Below are 17,589 nucleotides of genomic sequence, written 5' to 3'. Positions count from 1 at the left end.
TACCATTAAAACATTACCAATTAAAAGCCTAATAATGAGGAGAAACATCTGGACTTCTCCTGCAACTATGAAAATATTTCGTGATAGAAATGCAGTGGTGTAAGTTCCTGCCTGGTTGGATGGTAGACAGGCCAGGACATTAAGTAATCACGCATATGATCAATTTTTTCACCTTCTTGGCTTTAGCTACTTTTGAAATGTTAGATATAATAAACAATTATATTTTGATAAAATACCTTCTAGTCTGAACACTTCTGACTGAACTGTTCATCTCTCTATGATCCCTTGTAACATTTAAGTTTTGTTCAAGTAAAACAATCTATGTTGTCAGGGTAAGATATTCTGATTGGTCTGTTCCTACATGGGAGAAGAGTAAAGGGTCAGGTAGACATTTGTGCCAGTAAGACCTCATTTGGGAAAATGTCAGCTGCAGAATGTTATAAGTAGCTCTTAAGCAAGGCTTACTTTGAATCCATTAGCTCCACAAACCTAATTCAGTTGGATCAATAAGTACTTGAAAAAGCCATCACCTTTGGACCTAGCTATAAATTATTGAAAGTATGATCAAATTCCAAATGAAAAAGACTTAAAATTGTCATTGACAAAAAAAATTGCAAATGTGAGCAATCGATTGAACATGTAATTTTTCCCCTATTCACAGAATTTTAGGGAAATAATAGCATTGTTAGGAACAATAAGATTTCCTTGTTCCAAGTAGGCACCCACGGATATAAGCCTGTATAAAGATTGCATCACTAACTACTTAAATTTAGAAGATACTACATGCTTCAGCAGCATGTATTCCCAAATTACAATACAGAGATTAACATGGCAATTGCACAAGGATGATATGAAAATTTGTGAAGTATTCCATATTTTTCATTCTTCAGATGCAAGGAATGAAAAACAGTTATTAAAAAGTTGATTACAGGGCTGGGAAGGTGACTCAGTGGTAGAGCGCTTGCCTTGCATGCTCGAGGCCCTGGGTTCGATTCCTCAGCACCACATAAGCAAAAAGAAAAAAGCCGGAAGTGGCGCTGTGGCTTCAGTGGTAGAGCGCTAGCCTTGAGCTGAAGAGCTGAGGAACAGCACCCAGGCCCAGAGTTCAGGCCCCAGGACCGGACCTAAAAAAAAAAAAAGTTGATTACAAAATAACAAGTGTAACAACAAACGTAATTCCTTTAAATTAAATTTAGTTTGGCATTAGTGTATTAAATCTTCACCTCAGAAAGGCGTTTACATAGCATAAACTTTACAAAACTTTTGAAATTAGACAAAATTGTCATTTTATCCCAAAGAAAAATAATATTAGGACCTAGGCAAAAAAGGAATCTAAAACTTTCTATATGGAATACAATCTGAAAGGACACATTAATGAACCTATATATTATAAAATAATATAGAATTTAAAGTATATCTAGGAAAGAATAAAATAAATTATGAACGTTATGCAAACATAGAATATAGAATATTTTAAAATATTCTTTTTCAGACAACCACCAGAAATACTTTAGTTTCTGTACTACTCATTTCAACAGATACATTAAAATTATTTCTGATTAAAAAATCACAAACTCTGCAGAAATCATTATACATGTATACAAAAACTCTTGAATTCATTTTGACATCCAATGCAGGCAATTCACTTGGAAGAATTCCATGGAATTCATGAATTTTTACAGTAAGTATTGGTGTTGCCGGGCGCTGGTGGCTCACTCCTGTAATCCTAGCTACTCAGGACGCTGAGATCTAAGGCTCACGGTTCAAAGCCAGCCCGGGAAGGAAAGTCCGTGAGACTCTTATCTCCAATAAACCACTAGAAAACTGGAAGTGAAGCTGTGGCTCAAGTGGTAGAGCACTCACCTTGAGCTGAAGAGCAGAGGCATAGCGCCCAGGCCCAGTGTTCAAGCCCCATGACCGAGCCAAAAAAAAAAAAAAAAGATATTGTCCTTATTTGGATTGTGGAAATATTTTGTACGGACACAAAGGATGGACTTGCATTTTTGAAATTTAAGAAACTTAACCCTACCATTAGGACTTAAGAGAACAATTTGTACAGCCTTCCACAGCTTCATAGAGGTAGTGATAAATACTTATCCTTTGGGCAATTTCAAATGCAGTTTCTTCTAAGTTGTTCTTCACGCCTGGTTTATATAATGGTTCAACAGAAGGAGATCCAGTGTATCTTTGCTATCTCAATTCTCAGCACAAGATGTAATGGGGTCAAGAGGCCTTTAGTTAGGGCATTGGTATCTGTATCATGATGAAGTAAGAAAGAAGCCAGTCTGGTATTATTCTGCATATATACACTTTGCAGGGGTGTCCAGCCATCTACAGTTATTGCATTTGCCACTTGAGCCACCAACTCATGGACAATGTCTGAGCGTCCACTGTCGGCTTCCAGATGAAGTGAGGTATACTCATCATCATCCCCTATTATTCACATGAGTGGCCTTTTTGAAAAGTAGTTTCTGCACTGTAGTAAGCTGAATATTTTCAGTAGCCCAATGAAGAAATTTACTTGGATCCTTCTCCATTTTTTGTCTTGCAATTGATACTATTCCTTACTTTTTCATCTTGTTCCTCATCTTTCTAAGAATTCACTAAGCAGAGACTTTGAGAGCCAGTGGGAATGAGGTTTCCATGTATTTCCCTAACAGTTCACATAGGTTGAACTGGTCAGAAATATCTGGTGAATTTTCTGCATATTTTTTTCACCATGATTTATATTCTCTTTTTCTAATTTTACTATTCGAAATTATTCTAACTGGAGAGTAGGGAATTGATGGAGAACAGAGGAAAGATGTTCCTCCATATTCAAAGGTACAGACTGAAAATGAGAACCAGTGATGTCTTCATGTGCAGCTTATTCTAGGAATGAGAAAATATGAAATAATGCCTTCTATATAAATGATTTGGGAAATGGCAGAGCAAAAAGTGAAATGATACAACCAAAAATATAAAAGCAAAATAAATTAGGATAATTATGGAGCAATCATATTATCTATGAGAACCATGAAATAGAGAAAGGAAGAGAGATACACACGTGCAATGACCTAGCTAGCCACAAAATCCATGCCTCTGATCAATTGATAGAGCAAACAAAATTGTATTTTTTTAAAAAGATTGAAATAGAATTTATGTATTTACTTGAAATTAGTAAATACATTTTTAGTAGCCTACATAAAGAGACATAGCTTTGACCAAATTACAGACAAGAATCTAAATCCTTGGTAATTCTAGTAACAGATCTGACTGAAATCAGTTGAATGACACTTTTCCTGTACAATGAAGAAATAGGTCCAAGCTAGTAAAGCAGCTAGAGAAGGCAGGCAGATTGTATCTGTGACAAAACTTTGTGTAAAATGGTATTGAGGATTTCTTACTGGTGATCCACTTGCACTGGAAGCATGATTCTGAACTATTGCTTGCTGATTCTGAACTATTGCTTTGATCATTATATTCTCCAAGAAGAAAAAATGAGAATTGATAGTTTAGGACTACTAATACATTTTCACCTTCTCACTAAGCACCTTCAATCATCAAAATCACATGAAGACAATAGACAGGCCTACTTTTTTAGATGAAAACAAGTGTCTTTAAAAAAAACATGGAATTTATGTAGTCATGCATAGGACTTCTATTTTACTAATGCCTCATATGTTTTAATAATGTTAGGTAACAATAAATAATGGATCTATTAGAAAGCTCTTAAAGCTCATATGTTCAATAGTGAGTTCTCTTACACTGTATCATGGTATTTTTTGTTTATGGTCTTATGAAGAAATTTACATTACTAACTTGAATTTCTGACAGGACAGTATCATCACTGTACATCTTGCTTCTATACTCTCAGTTTTACATTACTATCTAAGTATGTGCATTAGATAACTATAGAGGAAAAAGTAGAAGCCACAGTGATGGCTCATGTCTTTAATCCTAGTTAATCAGAAAGATGAAATCTGAGGATTGTGGTTTGAAAGCAGACCAAGAAAAAAAAGTCCATTAGATTCTGATTTGAAAGTGACCAGCAAAAGATAGAAATGGAGCTGTGGTACAAGCAATAAAATGCTAGCCTTGAGAAAACTGAAATAAAAAATAACAAATTCTGGCAAAAAGCTGTGTGTACAGTAGGAAATGCCCTGCTGTGTTAGGAGCCATTCCAGATGTGTGAGAGGCTCTGAGTTTTGTCTACAGTTGTTCGGAGACCAATATTGCCATCTTCCCGGGGGTTGGAATATTCATGTGCTCAAGGACTGCTGAGGCCTTGGGCTACCCGTTGGTGTGTGTGTGTGTGTGTGGTGTGTGTGTGTGTGTGTGTGGTGTGTGTGTGTGTGTGTGTGTGTGTGTGTGTGTGTATTTTTCCCTCATTTTTCTCTGTCCACTTGGTGAGTGCCTGTCTGCCTATTCCTAAATTCAGATGGTGCCGCTTCTCCATTGCAACCTTGCCTTTAGCCCCCTATCAGGATCTATAATGAGTCTTAAATTGTCAGAGACCTAAATATTCCACTTTTCCTTTGGAGCCCAAGTTCAGCTATCCATATCTTTGTCCACCTCCAGAGGAGGTGTGTGTGTGTGTTTGCCAGGGCTTGAACTCAGAACCTAGGTGTTATCCTAGGTATCTTTAGCTTGTTTGCACAAGGTTGGTGCTGTACTACTTGAACTACGGTAGCTCCGCTTCCCATCTTTTTCGTGATTCTTTGGAGATAAGAGTTTGCCCAGGCTAGCTTTGAATCTTGATTGATCCATAGGTCTCAGCCTTGAGTAGCTAGGATTATAGGCATGAGCCACTGGCATCCAACTGCATGGATATCTTTTCCTACACTCTTCTGTTCTAACAGCTGTCTACTTGCCCTGGCCTAGATCTCTGACCTCCACATCAGCTTCCACCAGCCTCTGACTGTGAAGAACATAAAACTCAAACCTGATCCCATTCTTTTTCCTCAGGGGAGGAGGTTATGTTTCATCTGAAGCCAGGGATAAGAGGGGTAGCTGTAGATGTGTGCTCAGCTGGAGAGAGGTAGTCTGTTTTAGCCAAGAAAGGAAGTGTGGCCAGATGCTAATAGCTCATGCTCTCATACTCCTAGCTCCTCAGGAGTCTGAGATCTGAGGATTGCCATTCAGAGGCAGCCCAGCTAGAAAAGTCTGTGAGACTCTCTTCTGCAAATAACCACCCAAAAGCTGGAAGAAAAGCTGTGGCTTAAGTGGAAGAGTGCTAGCCCTGAATGAAAAATGTGAGGGACAGAGCCCAGGACCTGAGATCAAGCCCTAGAACCAAGGTGCTTATGCGTGCAAACGCACGCACACGCGCGCGCACGCGCGCGCACACACACACACACACACACACACACACAAACATACACAGGAAGGTGGTAATGATGAGCTGAGCTAGAACTGGGGGCAGTCCTGAGGCATTGTCACAGTAAACTCTACAGGCATATCAAGTGTTTTCTCCCTAAATCCTTCTTGGGCTGAGGGGTCTGGGCCATGGAAGTAAGTTCCATGGAACCAGTCCCTCCATTTGTGCACTGGGCCACAGGACCAAGGAGAGGGCACTATGGATGCTCATTTGTAGTCAGCCCACGATTGCAGACCTTCCTGTGTCCCTGAGCACTGGTGAGAAAAGCAGGCCTCTGAGCCCTGGGACTCCAGGGACAGCTACTGCTACAAGCATCAGCCAGCTGGCTGTGGATTCCTGAGCCTACAAGTCTTTCATGAGCCCAACTCAACACTTGCCCAAGGTGTGCCTGACAAATTCACACTCTTGTGATACCTGCATGAATGGGCATTACCTGGTATGAAATCTTGCAGCTTCTGCCCCTCCTGGCTCAGAACTGTGGTCTGAGACATCAATTTACTGCTCAGATCCACATTACATGCATGACAGATGCCATTCTGATTATCTCCATGCCCCAAGGCTCCACCCTTCTCTGGTACTATGTCTTGCTTTGTAGACAATGGCCTCCAAACAGGCTGCTCTCAAGCTGCGTAGGACACCTAGACATTGGGAGACCCTTAGGGGCCCACTGGAAAGTACTCTGCCTAGAGCCACAGAGGTACTAGCAGGCCAGGGGTTGGTCATGGGGCTTGAACTCTGGGACTGGGCGTTGTCCCTAAGCTCTTCAGCTTACCACTTGAGCTAAAGAGCCACTTCCGGTTTTATGGAGGTTCCTTGGAGATCAGAGTCTCTTGGACTTTCCTGCTTGGGCTGGCTTTGAACTGTGGTCCTCACATCTCAGTCTTCTGAGGACTAGTCTTTCACCACAGTGGAGTAGGAGCTCCTGAAAGCTTTTCTTTAATTTTTCTGTGCCATTACTGGGGCTTGAACTCAGGATCTGGGCTCTGGTCTCTTAACATTTTCCCTCAAGGTTAGCACTTTACCACTTGAGCCACAGCTCCATTTCTGGCTTTTAGTAGTTCATTGGCAAGAAGAGTCTCACTAACTTTCCTCCCCTGAGCTGGCTTCACATAAGATCTCTATCTCAGTCTCCTGAGTAGCTAAGATTTACAGGGGTTGAGCCACTGGTGGCATTGTGCTAGAAGCTTTTCTTTTCTTTTTATTGTGAAAATACTGTACAGAGGGGTTAAAATTACATGGGCAAGATAATGAGTACATTTCTTACCAAGCATTGTAGCCTCCTTCTTTGTTTCCCCTTCCCATCACTTCCCAGCCTCCCCTCGGCCCCCCACCCAACCTTCCCCCCGCCCGCACCAAAGTTGTAAAGTTCGTTTTAAACATGACAACTTATACTTCTCATTGTTGCAATGGGTCAAACAAGCGTTCTTCCCTGCGTTTGCCCTGCCTTCTATATGCAAAGGAGGTCAGAGGGTCAGGAGCTGTTAAAAATAAGATTCCAGCCACAGGAAATGGATGGGGTCCCTGGTAAAAAGCCGAGCTAATCTTCCCCCTGGGCCCCATTGTGGGACCCCACCCTCTGCCCTACCTGTGACTCAGCCTTGAATGTCCTGCCATACTTGCTTGAAGCCACAGAACCTTCATTCCACCCACACCATCTGCTCTACACCTCAGGACCTTTGCCCATGCTGTACCTTCTGCCTGAGGCCCTCTGCCCTGAATCCACATCTTGGAACTCCTGGGGAATTTTGGCACTGCTTATATCACCTCCTGGAGCAAGTATTTACTTCCCTTCTCCCACTTTTTTTTCATATTGAGTTGCTAGAGATGGAACTTGTGCAGGCTGACTGGCAAAGGCTCTATCTTGTGTGTGTGTGTGTGTGTGCATGTGCGTGCCAGTCCTAGGGTTTGATTTCATGGCCTGGATGCTATCCTATCCCTGAGCTTTTGTGCTCAAGGCTAGCACTCTAGTACTTAAACCACAGCTCTACTTCTGGCTTTTTGTGTTTAATTGGAGAAAAGTGTCTCATATAGACTTTCCTGCTTGCAATTGGGATCCTCAGATCTCAGCCTCCTGAGTAGCTTACAGAGGTTAACCACCAACACCTACCCTCTACCCTACCTCTTACCTATAACCTCGGCCCTCCTCTGATTCCCAGAAGAATATGTCTCATCAGGCTCACTTATTTTTTGCCAATCTTGGGGCATGAACTCAAGTTCTGGGCATGTTCCTGAGCTTCTTTTGCTCAAGGCTAGCCCACTATCACTTAAGCCACAGTGCCACTTTTGGCTTTTTCTCTTTCTGTGGTACTGAGCAATCGAACCCAGGGCTTAGTGCGTGCTAGGTAAGCACTCTACCATTAAGCCACATTCGCACCCCAAGGCTCCCTTCTAATGGGAATTATGAGGGTGAGATTTATTGGCATATCCCTTTCGGCATATATATTGTTGACTATTTCATATCTTTGCCAAGATTTCGGACCAGCCTGTGACTCAGCAATGAGGAATGATAAATGAGTGATAGCCACCAGGCCCTAGAGGTCTAGGCTCACATCCTACAGAGGGATAGAGAATATGGAACCAGAAACTTTGACAACTCCTACAGTCTAGGTACTGTGATCTCCCTGGAGGCAGTGGCTGGCTGCTAGGTGTCCTGATTGGACACCTCAGCCAGAACATAAGACTTCAGTTATTAAATGGCAGAGAAGAATGCTTTGTTCGAGCTTCCAGCTCAGACTTAGAACTCTCTGAGGGCTTGTTCCAGCTTACCCAGGTTGGGGGACTGGGCATGGGCAACCTGCTGAATGCCTGTCATCCATACATCATCCATCCATACACAGAGATATAGAGTTATTGCCTCCTTTTTGGGGGGGGCAGGGGGGGCAGTTCCAGGTTTGTTCTATGAGTCTAGGCCTTGTCCCTGAGCTCCTTTTGCTCAATGGTAGCATTCTGTCCTTGAGCCACAGCCCCATTCATGTTTTTTTTTTTCCCTGTGATCTCTTAAAAATAAGAGTGTCTCAGGCTTTCCTGCCACGGCTGAATTCAAATTGTCATTCTCTACATCTCAGCTTCCTGAGGAGTTAGGATTACAGGCAAGAGCCCTGGCTCCTTCGTTTCTTTTCATCTTTTTGTGCTTTTTTGTAATTTTAACAATCTGAAATCTTCAAGGTGTCATTCTAATGGTTTGCATTCAAAAGAAACTAACCAGGCTTGGAGTTCGAAAGCCAGGACTGTCACCCACAAATGGAAGGAGATCCTGAAAAACTCATTCATATTCATGTGAATGCTAATGGAATGTTATAAAAGTAATAATTAAATTTGCAGTAAATTCATGATTCTATTTTATAATGCCACAGAAAAGTTATTGGATTTATATCTTCCATTCTGGCACCATAGTATGATTCCCATAATGGAAGGATACTGACTAATTTTTAATTAATGCTTTTATAAGTATTCAAACACGATACTTCATTAAATGGAGGCATAATTTAATAACTAATAATGGTTATCATATATATAATTTAATATCCTCACATTCCCTCTCTCTCTATATGCATATATATCTACATATCTATCTATCTATCTATCTATCTATCTATCTATCTATCTATCTATCTATCTATCTATGTTTCTTTCTATATATAGATATATATCTATATTCTATAGATATCTCTATAGATATATAGAGAGATATATAGATATATCTCTCTATATATATCTATATATCTTCTCTATATATCTATAAATTTATAGATATATAGAGACATATATAGATCTATCTATATCTATATCTATCTATCTATCTATATATATATATAGAGAGAGAGAGAGAGAGAGAACGATCACTCCTGTGGCTTGATTACAGGTCATCAGAACTTTCTGGAGCTCAGTTTGCCAGAGGCTGGTGTGCTAAGACTGTGATCCCATTTATGGATTGGCCATTGTAGGCCTTGAGTTGAAATCCCAGCATCGCCAAAAATTTATTCGTGCAGTAAGAAGCCAATTTTGACACTTTTTTCCTTCTCTTTGAATGTCCTGGGTCTCAGTATGATGTATAATCCATATGCAAATATATCCTATGTGATATGATGTAATAAAAGAACTATTATATGGGTAATAATACTAAATAAACAAGGGTAATAAAGATCATATGCAGTAAACCCATGCATGAAAATAGATCTCATATATTAGTATTACTTTTTCCAGTGCTGGGCTTCATTTCAGGCCCTGGGAACTAGTCTGAATTTCTTGTCTTCAAGGACAGTGAGCTTTTCCCCTTTACCCACAGTGTCACAGAGTTATCCAGACCCTCAGTTCAAATAAAAGGCCTGCCAGAAAAATGGTGCAAATTCCAAATCAGGGCCTTATAATAATTATTATTTTTTTGGCCAAGCACAGGGCTTGCATTCAGGTCTTGGCATCTCTGCCACAGCCCACCCTTGGATCCTAGGACCCTAGTTCAAATCTTGAGGCTGGCAAAAAAAAGGAGAAGCATAAAACTGAGAAGTTCAAGAGGTGGTTTTTTACTTTTTTTTCCCTTTGTATTGTGATCATCCTGGATGTAAATGACAAGGCAAGAAAGAGTACATGACTTTGCATTGCTGATGTTTGGCAGACTGTTAAAGAAGCCATAGCCAAAACTGGCAACTTAGGTCTGGAGGTCGAATCCTGGGATTGCCACTAATGAATGGCAGAGATTCTAAAAACCCATTCCCATGTACATCTATACAAATGGAATGTTATAAAAGTAACAAGTAAATTAGTAGTTAGTGTTTGATTATATTATAAAATTATTCACAACATTTATAATACAATGACTAATTTTCAATTAATACTTTATTATGTATTCAATCATGATCCTTAAAAAAGGAAGGAATAATTTAATTCCCAGTAATCAGTAGTAATATCGTATATGCAATTTCATAGTATACAGACATCTCTCTCTTGTTTCATGCATCTAGAGCTATCCATCTATCTATCTATCTATCTATCTATCTATCTATCTATCTATCTATCTATCTATCTATCTATCTATCTATCTGTCTGTCTGTCTGTCTGTCTGTCTGTCTCTCTATCTATCTATATCTCTGTAGAGATATGTATCTATATCTCTGTAGAGATATAGATAGATAGATAGAGATATATCTATATCTCTGTAGAAATATAGATAGATAGATAGAGATATATCTCTATCTCTATCTCTCTCTATCAGCCACTACTATGGCTTGTTCCCAGGTCCTCAGAACTGGCTGGAAGCTCAGTTTGCCAAAGGCTTTTTTGTTCTACAACTGACCCTTTCATGAATTGGGCATTGTGGGCTGTGAGTTCAAATCCCAGCATGGCCAAAATTTTATATGTGGTGTCAGAAGCCAATTTTGACACATTTTTTTCCTTGTCTGTGAAAGTTCTGGGTCTCAGTATGATGTATAATCTATATGCAAATAGATCCATGTGATAAGATGTAATAAATGAAATAGATGCTATATATGTATTATCACTAAATAAAATAAAAACAAGGGTAATAAATGTCATAAGTTTTGAACCCATGCACGTAAATAGATCTCATATATAGATATTATTTTTTCAGTACTGGGGCTTGAAATTGGGCCCTAAAATTCTTGCTGAAATTCTTGTCTTCAACGACGGTGAGCTTACTCTCCGCCATAGTACCACAGAGTTACCCAGACCCTGAGTTCAAATCCCAGGCCTACCAGAAAAACAGTGCAAATTCCAAGCCAGGGCCTTAATATTTTTTTTGGCCATGCCTGGGGCTTGAACTCAGCTCGTGCAACTCTGTTTCAGTTCTGATCATCCTAGGCTGCTGTGCAGCTTCTGGACCCACAGCCCATCCTGAGATCCTAGGACCTGAGTTCAAACATTGGGACTATCAAAAAAAAAAGTAGAAGTGCTAGGAAGATGGCTCAGTAAACAGTGCTTGCCTTGCATATATAAGGCCCTGGGTTAGATTCCTCAGCACCATATAAGCAGAAAAACCTGGAAGTAGTCTTATGGCTCAACTGGTAGGGCGATAGCCTTGAGCTGAAGAGTTGAGGGACAGCACCCAGACCCAGAGTTCTGGCCCCCAAACTGAAAACAAAGGAGAAGGATAAAACTGGGAAGTTCCAGAAGGCAGTTTTATATGTTTTTTTTCTTTGCATTGCAACCATTTTGGTTCTAAATGACAGGGCCTGGAAAGTGTACGTGACCTTGCCCTGCTGAAGTTTGGTGGGCTATCAGGGAAGCCATAGCCAAAATCAGCAACCTAGGCCTGGGTGTGAATCCCAAGACTGCCACCTATGAATGGCAGGAGATCCTAAGAAATGCATTTTGATATATATCCATACAAATGGAATGTTGCAAAGTAATAATTACATTAGTAGTGTATGATTATATTATAAAATTATACACAATAATTATAGTATATTGACTAATTTTCAATTAATACTATATTATGTATTCAACCATAATACTTAAATAAAGGAAGGAATAATTTATTGATAATTCGTAGTAATATAGTATATATAATTAATTAATATACAGACATCCCTGTCTTGTTTTATACATACATATATATATGTACTTATATATGTATGTGTATACATATGTGTTTGTGTGTGTGTGTGTGTGTGTGTGTGTGTAACAATCTACATATCTATTTCTACACTTGACATTCCTGGGGCTCTGTGGTAGAGTGCTCGCCTAGTATGTATGAAGCCCTGGGATCCATTCCACAATATCACATGAACAGAATTAGCAGCAAGTAGTGCTGTCATTCAAGAAGTGGAGCACTGCTGTTGAGCATGAAAGCTTATGGATTGTGTTTAGGCCCTTACTCAGGCCCCAGGACTGGCACCAAAAACAAGTTAGAATATTCTGACTGCAAGTATAGAAGGCCAGGATTTCAAATACCTCATCACAGAGCAAGCTGCGAGTCTGAAGCCGATGGATGCCACCTAACATGACTTAGCCAGAGGTCAACAGCTGCAACCCAGCACCATGGAACCAGATGATGCTGGCTCACCCCTTGCTGCTTGGGGGATGATATCAGACACTGGTGGGTTGAAAACTCAGCCCTGACAGGAAGTCTGGGAGACTCTGAGCTATGCCTCAAAATGGTAGAGCTCTAGCCTTGAGGAAAAGATCTTCGGACAGTACCTCCAACCTATGAGTGAAATCCCCGAGGCTGATGATACTCCCCACAAAAAAACACCCCTCTAAACCGTAAGATGTTAACTTGTGTGGTTTGTGATGTGTATGTGAAAGAGTGGTGATACTGATGAAAGCACCTTAAATCTAAAGACAGTTTATACTATACAGCTATGTGATGAAACCTTCCTGGGGTGCTCGGTCCTGAGTCTTTCACGGGGTGCTGGATCATTCATGGGGTACTGTGTGCTGAGTCATTCACAGGGTGCTATGTGCTGAGTCATTCACGAGTTGTATTCTTTCATCTGGTCCTTATAAGAGCTACACAAGTAAGATGATTGTGCAGATGAGTAAGTTGAGGCTCAGATATGTCCCCAAGGCAGGGCCAAATTTATGTATATATTTAGCTCTAGTGATGTCTCCTGCAGACAATTGTTTTGGTTTAATTTTCACCATCATGAACCTTGAACTCACAGGCTAGGTGCTGAATTTCTTCTTGGGCTTATGGCTAAAGTTCTACCATGCTGAGCCAAGGACCTCTTTGCAGCAAAGTGTCAGGGCTTAGGTGTCTTTAGCTGAGGTCTATCATCCTGTCTGCTCAGGAAGCTGAAGATCTTGGTTCAAAGCAATTTCAGATCATGGTCCAAAGCCAGCCTGGGCAGGAAATTCCTTGAGATGGTTATCTCCTAAAACCACCAGAAAGCCTGAAGGGGCCCTGTAGCTCAAGTGCTAGAGCGCTAGATTTGAGCTGAAGAGATGAGAGACAGCACCCAGACCCAAACTTCAACTCCTCCAACTTACAAGAAAAGAAAGAAAGAAACCTGAAGTGGAGTGCTGGGAATTTTTCCTAGGGGTAGACTGCTTTGCATGTGTGAAACCCTGGGTTTGAATCCTCAGTACCACATCCATAGAAATGTTCCACATCCCTGAAATGGCACTGTGGCTCAAGTGGTAGAGTGCTGTCCTTGTACAGGAGAAACTCAGATACAGTGGTTAGGTCCTGAGTTCAAGCACCAGGACTGGTATATGCACACACACACACACACACACACACACACACACACACACACACACACACACACACGGAGGCATCGTTGCCAATAATGAATCATTTCATTAGGTATAGCTCCCTAATTGTCTACCAGGAGCACTCTTGAATTAATGGTAGCAGTTTGTTTCAACATTGAAACATAGTCTTATAAAGACAGGATGAGTGCAGGGAACTTGGCCTGCCCCGGGATGTGGCACAAATGAAGTTTTCCTGTCAAAACAGAGCACTGCGGAGAGAGCTTGGGGTAAAAAGAGGCCTTTTTCTCCTGACCTTCAGAGCCTGCCCACACTCATTCTCAGTAATTGGCCTGGATGAATTGTTTGTTACACAGCTGTACAGGAGTGAGGCCTTTTGTCTGCCTGTTCCAACAATGAAGCAGAGTTCCTCCAGCAGCCTTGGGTATGGAGAACCCCTCAGGCTACTCTGGGAACAGTGAGGGTAACCCCGGAATATGCACTGTTTAGAAAGCACTGTCTGTGCTATGAAACCATTCTATTCAAAGCAAATTTCCTAGCTAGTTGCCTTTCTTCATAGAACCTCTGGATGTTCACTGATACAAATGCATGCATACATACTCAGACACATGGAGTTAATGGCTTTTTTGTAGCAGGTTCTGAGGCTTGAACTGTTAGCCTAGACATTTTCCCTGAGCTCCTTTTACTCAACGAACCATTTTATTGTGTCTTAAACCATGATTATGATAGCCTGGGATGCAGCTTCTATACCCACATATGATCCAGGGAACCTAGGACCCGAGTTCAACTCCCAGCACTGGCAAAAGTACATCAAACCAACAAAAATGGGGGAGGAAAAACCCAGGAAGTTTCACACAACAGTTTTACATTTGTTTCCTCAGCACTGTTACCCTCCTTGGTCTCAATGACTAGTCTTTTAATTGTATGTGACCTTGCATGACAAAAGCTGGAGGGGTATCAGTAAAGCCTGAGTCCAACCCAGATATGTAGGCCCTGAGTTCGATCCTGGGACTGCACCTACACACTGCCGAAGATCTAGGAAACTTGTTCCTATGTATTGGAACACTAATAAAATGTTTGAAATGTACTAATTGAATTACTAATTAGTTAGTCATTCTAGTATAAGATTGTATGTAATAAATATAGGTCATTGATTAATTCTTCATTAACTGTTCTACCGTGATTAATTAATAGAGGCATAATTTTAGACAGAATAATTGGTAGTAAAAGAATATATTAAAAATAAGATATAGACATCACTCTTTATATAGGGTTATACACTAGAATCTACATAAATGTATATCTGTCTGTATATATTTATGGATGTATATACATATGTAAATACACACAAAAATGCACACACACACTGCAATCTAAACATCTATCTGTTTATATATTGGCCATTCCTAGGGCTTGATCTCAGGTCCTCAATTTTGCCTGCCAACTTCACTTGCGTCAGACTACTCTGCTAACATTTAACCATTCATGAAGTGAATTCATGAGTTCAATTCACAGAACTGCCAAAAACTTAATCCTGGTGGACAAAATAATTGTCCCACTTGTTTTCCTTATCAGTGAAAGTCCTGGGTCTCAGGAATGATCTAGAATACATAGGGAAATTTTTGTCTTATGTAATAGGATGCAAAAAATGGTATATATAATCATGCTCACTAAAATACATAAAAAAATTAATAAAACACAAAATAAAATGAATACACTAACCTTAATATGCAGTAAATATGTGTATGTAAATATAAATCATCTGTTAAAAATGTATATGTATATTATTCTTTTAAGTGCTAGGAATTGAATTCAGGCTCTAGGAACAGGCCTGGATTTCTTGTCTTCCAGCACGGTGAACTTCCCCATCCCCCACAGTGCTGCAGATTTACCCAGACCCTGAGTTCAATTCCCAGGCCTGGCAGAATAAAGGGCATGAATTTCAAGCCAAGGAGCCTCATAATATTTTAACTATTTTTAATGTATGAATATATGTACCTATTTATTTATTTTTATTTTGTCAAGCACAGAGCTTGAACTCAGGTCGTGGCAATTCTGCCTCAGCTTTGATCATTCTAGGCTCTGGTGCAGCCACTGGACCCACAGCCGAACTTGGGTTTCTGGGCCCCAGAGGCTGACAGGAAAAAAATAATAATGCGACACAGAAAAAAAAAAAAGGCAACTTGCAGATGGTTGCCAGTTTTACATTTGTTTGCTTTGCAAGGTGACCATCCTGTGTGTGAATGACACATTTGAAAAATGTCTGTAACCTGGGTTCACTGAAGGCTGGCGGGCTACCAGGAAAGCCATAGGCCAACACGGCAACATAGGCCCTGTGTTGGAAGCCCCTTCCTGTCCTCTACCAATGGAGGGAGATCTTAAGAGTCTCATTCCTATTCATAGGAATACCGATGGAAGATTATGAATGGCAAGGTGGAATTGGTTGTTTCTGGATACTACTATACAATTAGACAGAGTGATTTTAGGAGGCCAATGGATATTAATGAGTTTTTTTAAACATTCAAAGAATATTATTACATGGACGCAATAGTTTCCAGACAGTGGATGATTTAATTAATAATTCATTAAGTATGAAAAGAATAATATTAATTATATGGAAGTATACTAAATATCCAAGAATTGGTAGAAATGTGGTCAATATAACTGAAGAATGTATAGACATCTCTGGCACTGTATAAAGATCTATATTTTATTGTGTAATACTATCTGCTTGTCAATCTGTTCTTATTTTGTCCATCCCTGGGGCTCGATCTCAGGTGCTGGAAATGACTGTCAGCTAAATATGCTCCAGGCTGGCATGCTGACACTCAGCCTTGTAGGCTGTGAGTTCAGATGCCAGCACTGACAAAAATTGAATCGTGTAGTAAGAAGTCCATGGTGACTCATGTTTTTCTTTTCTGTGAAAGTCCTGCATGTCAGGTGTGAGGTTCCATACATAGGCAAATCTATATCCTATGTAATAAATATTTCATGTGTAATAATCATCAATAAAATAAATGGTAAATAAATGAATAAAGCAAAAATAAAATGAATAACTATACTAAGTGCGATATGGGGGTCAGCATCTGGGGCTCTATCTCAGGGCCAAGGAAAGGCCTGGCAGCTGAATTGGCTATAGGTTGCTATGCTGACCGTCACTCATTCATGAATTGAGCCTTCTAGGCCCTGAGTTTAGATCCCAACACTGCCAAAAATGTAATTGTGGAGTTTAGAAGTTGAGTGTGACACACATTTTCTTTTTCTTTGAAAGTGCTCAGTGTTAGGTAGAATGTATAATTCAGATGCAAATCTATATGCTATGTAATAGGATGTCATAAATGGAAAAAATGACATAGGTGGAAGAATTGTCACTACAATTCTAATGACAGCTTGTTGAATAGAGCTATGTGCTGAGTCCTTCATAGGGTGCTCTGTGCTGAGTCCTTCATTGGGTGCTGGGCGCTGAGTCTTTCACAGAATGCTGTGTGCTGAGTCATGCAAAGAGTGCCATGTACTGTGTCCTTCACAGGGTGCATTCTTTCATCAGGTCCTTGTAAGAGTTCTACAACTGAGATGATTATGCAGACAAGAATATTAACTCTCAGATATGTCCCCATGGCAGGAAAAAAATTATATATTTCTGAAGAGTAATGAGTTGTCTCCTGCAGACAATTGTTTTGTTTTGTTTTTTCTCAGTCATGAACCTCGAACTAGGGGCCTGGGTGCTGCCCCTTACCTCTTGGCTCATGGTTAGCACTCCACCACGTGGAACCAAGGATCCCCTTGCAGCAGAGTTCACAGCCTAGGGGTCTATAGCTGAGGTTGTCATCCCGCCTTCTCAGGAAGCTGAGATCTGAGGATCTGGGTTCCAAACTATCCCAGGCACAAAAGGTACCATGAGCCTATTTTCTCCATTTGACCACTAAGAAACCTGAAGTTGAAGTTGGGTGTTTGTTGCTCATGCCTGTCATACTAACTACTCAGGAGGATAAGATACAAGGATCATGGTTAAAAGCTAGCCTGAGCTAGAAAGTCCTTGAGACACTTAGCTCTGATGGACC

General features: G+C 40.5%; 1 pseudogene; it reads left to right on the top strand.

Annotated features, from left to right (window-relative positions):
• The first annotated feature begins 783 nt into the window (after nt 1–783).
• On the top strand, nt 784–880 carry LOC122099822 (annotated as a pseudogene).
• Nucleotides 881–17,589: the final 16,709 nt, after the last annotated feature.

The sequence above is a fragment of the Dipodomys spectabilis genome, unplaced genomic scaffold (assembly GCF_019054845.1).
Source record: "Dipodomys spectabilis isolate Male_0828 unplaced genomic scaffold, ASM1905484v1 ptg000538l, whole genome shotgun sequence".
Lineage (NCBI taxonomy): Eukaryota > Metazoa > Chordata > Mammalia > Rodentia > Heteromyidae > Dipodomys > Dipodomys spectabilis.
This window is presented reverse-complemented; position numbering and strand designations above follow the sequence as displayed.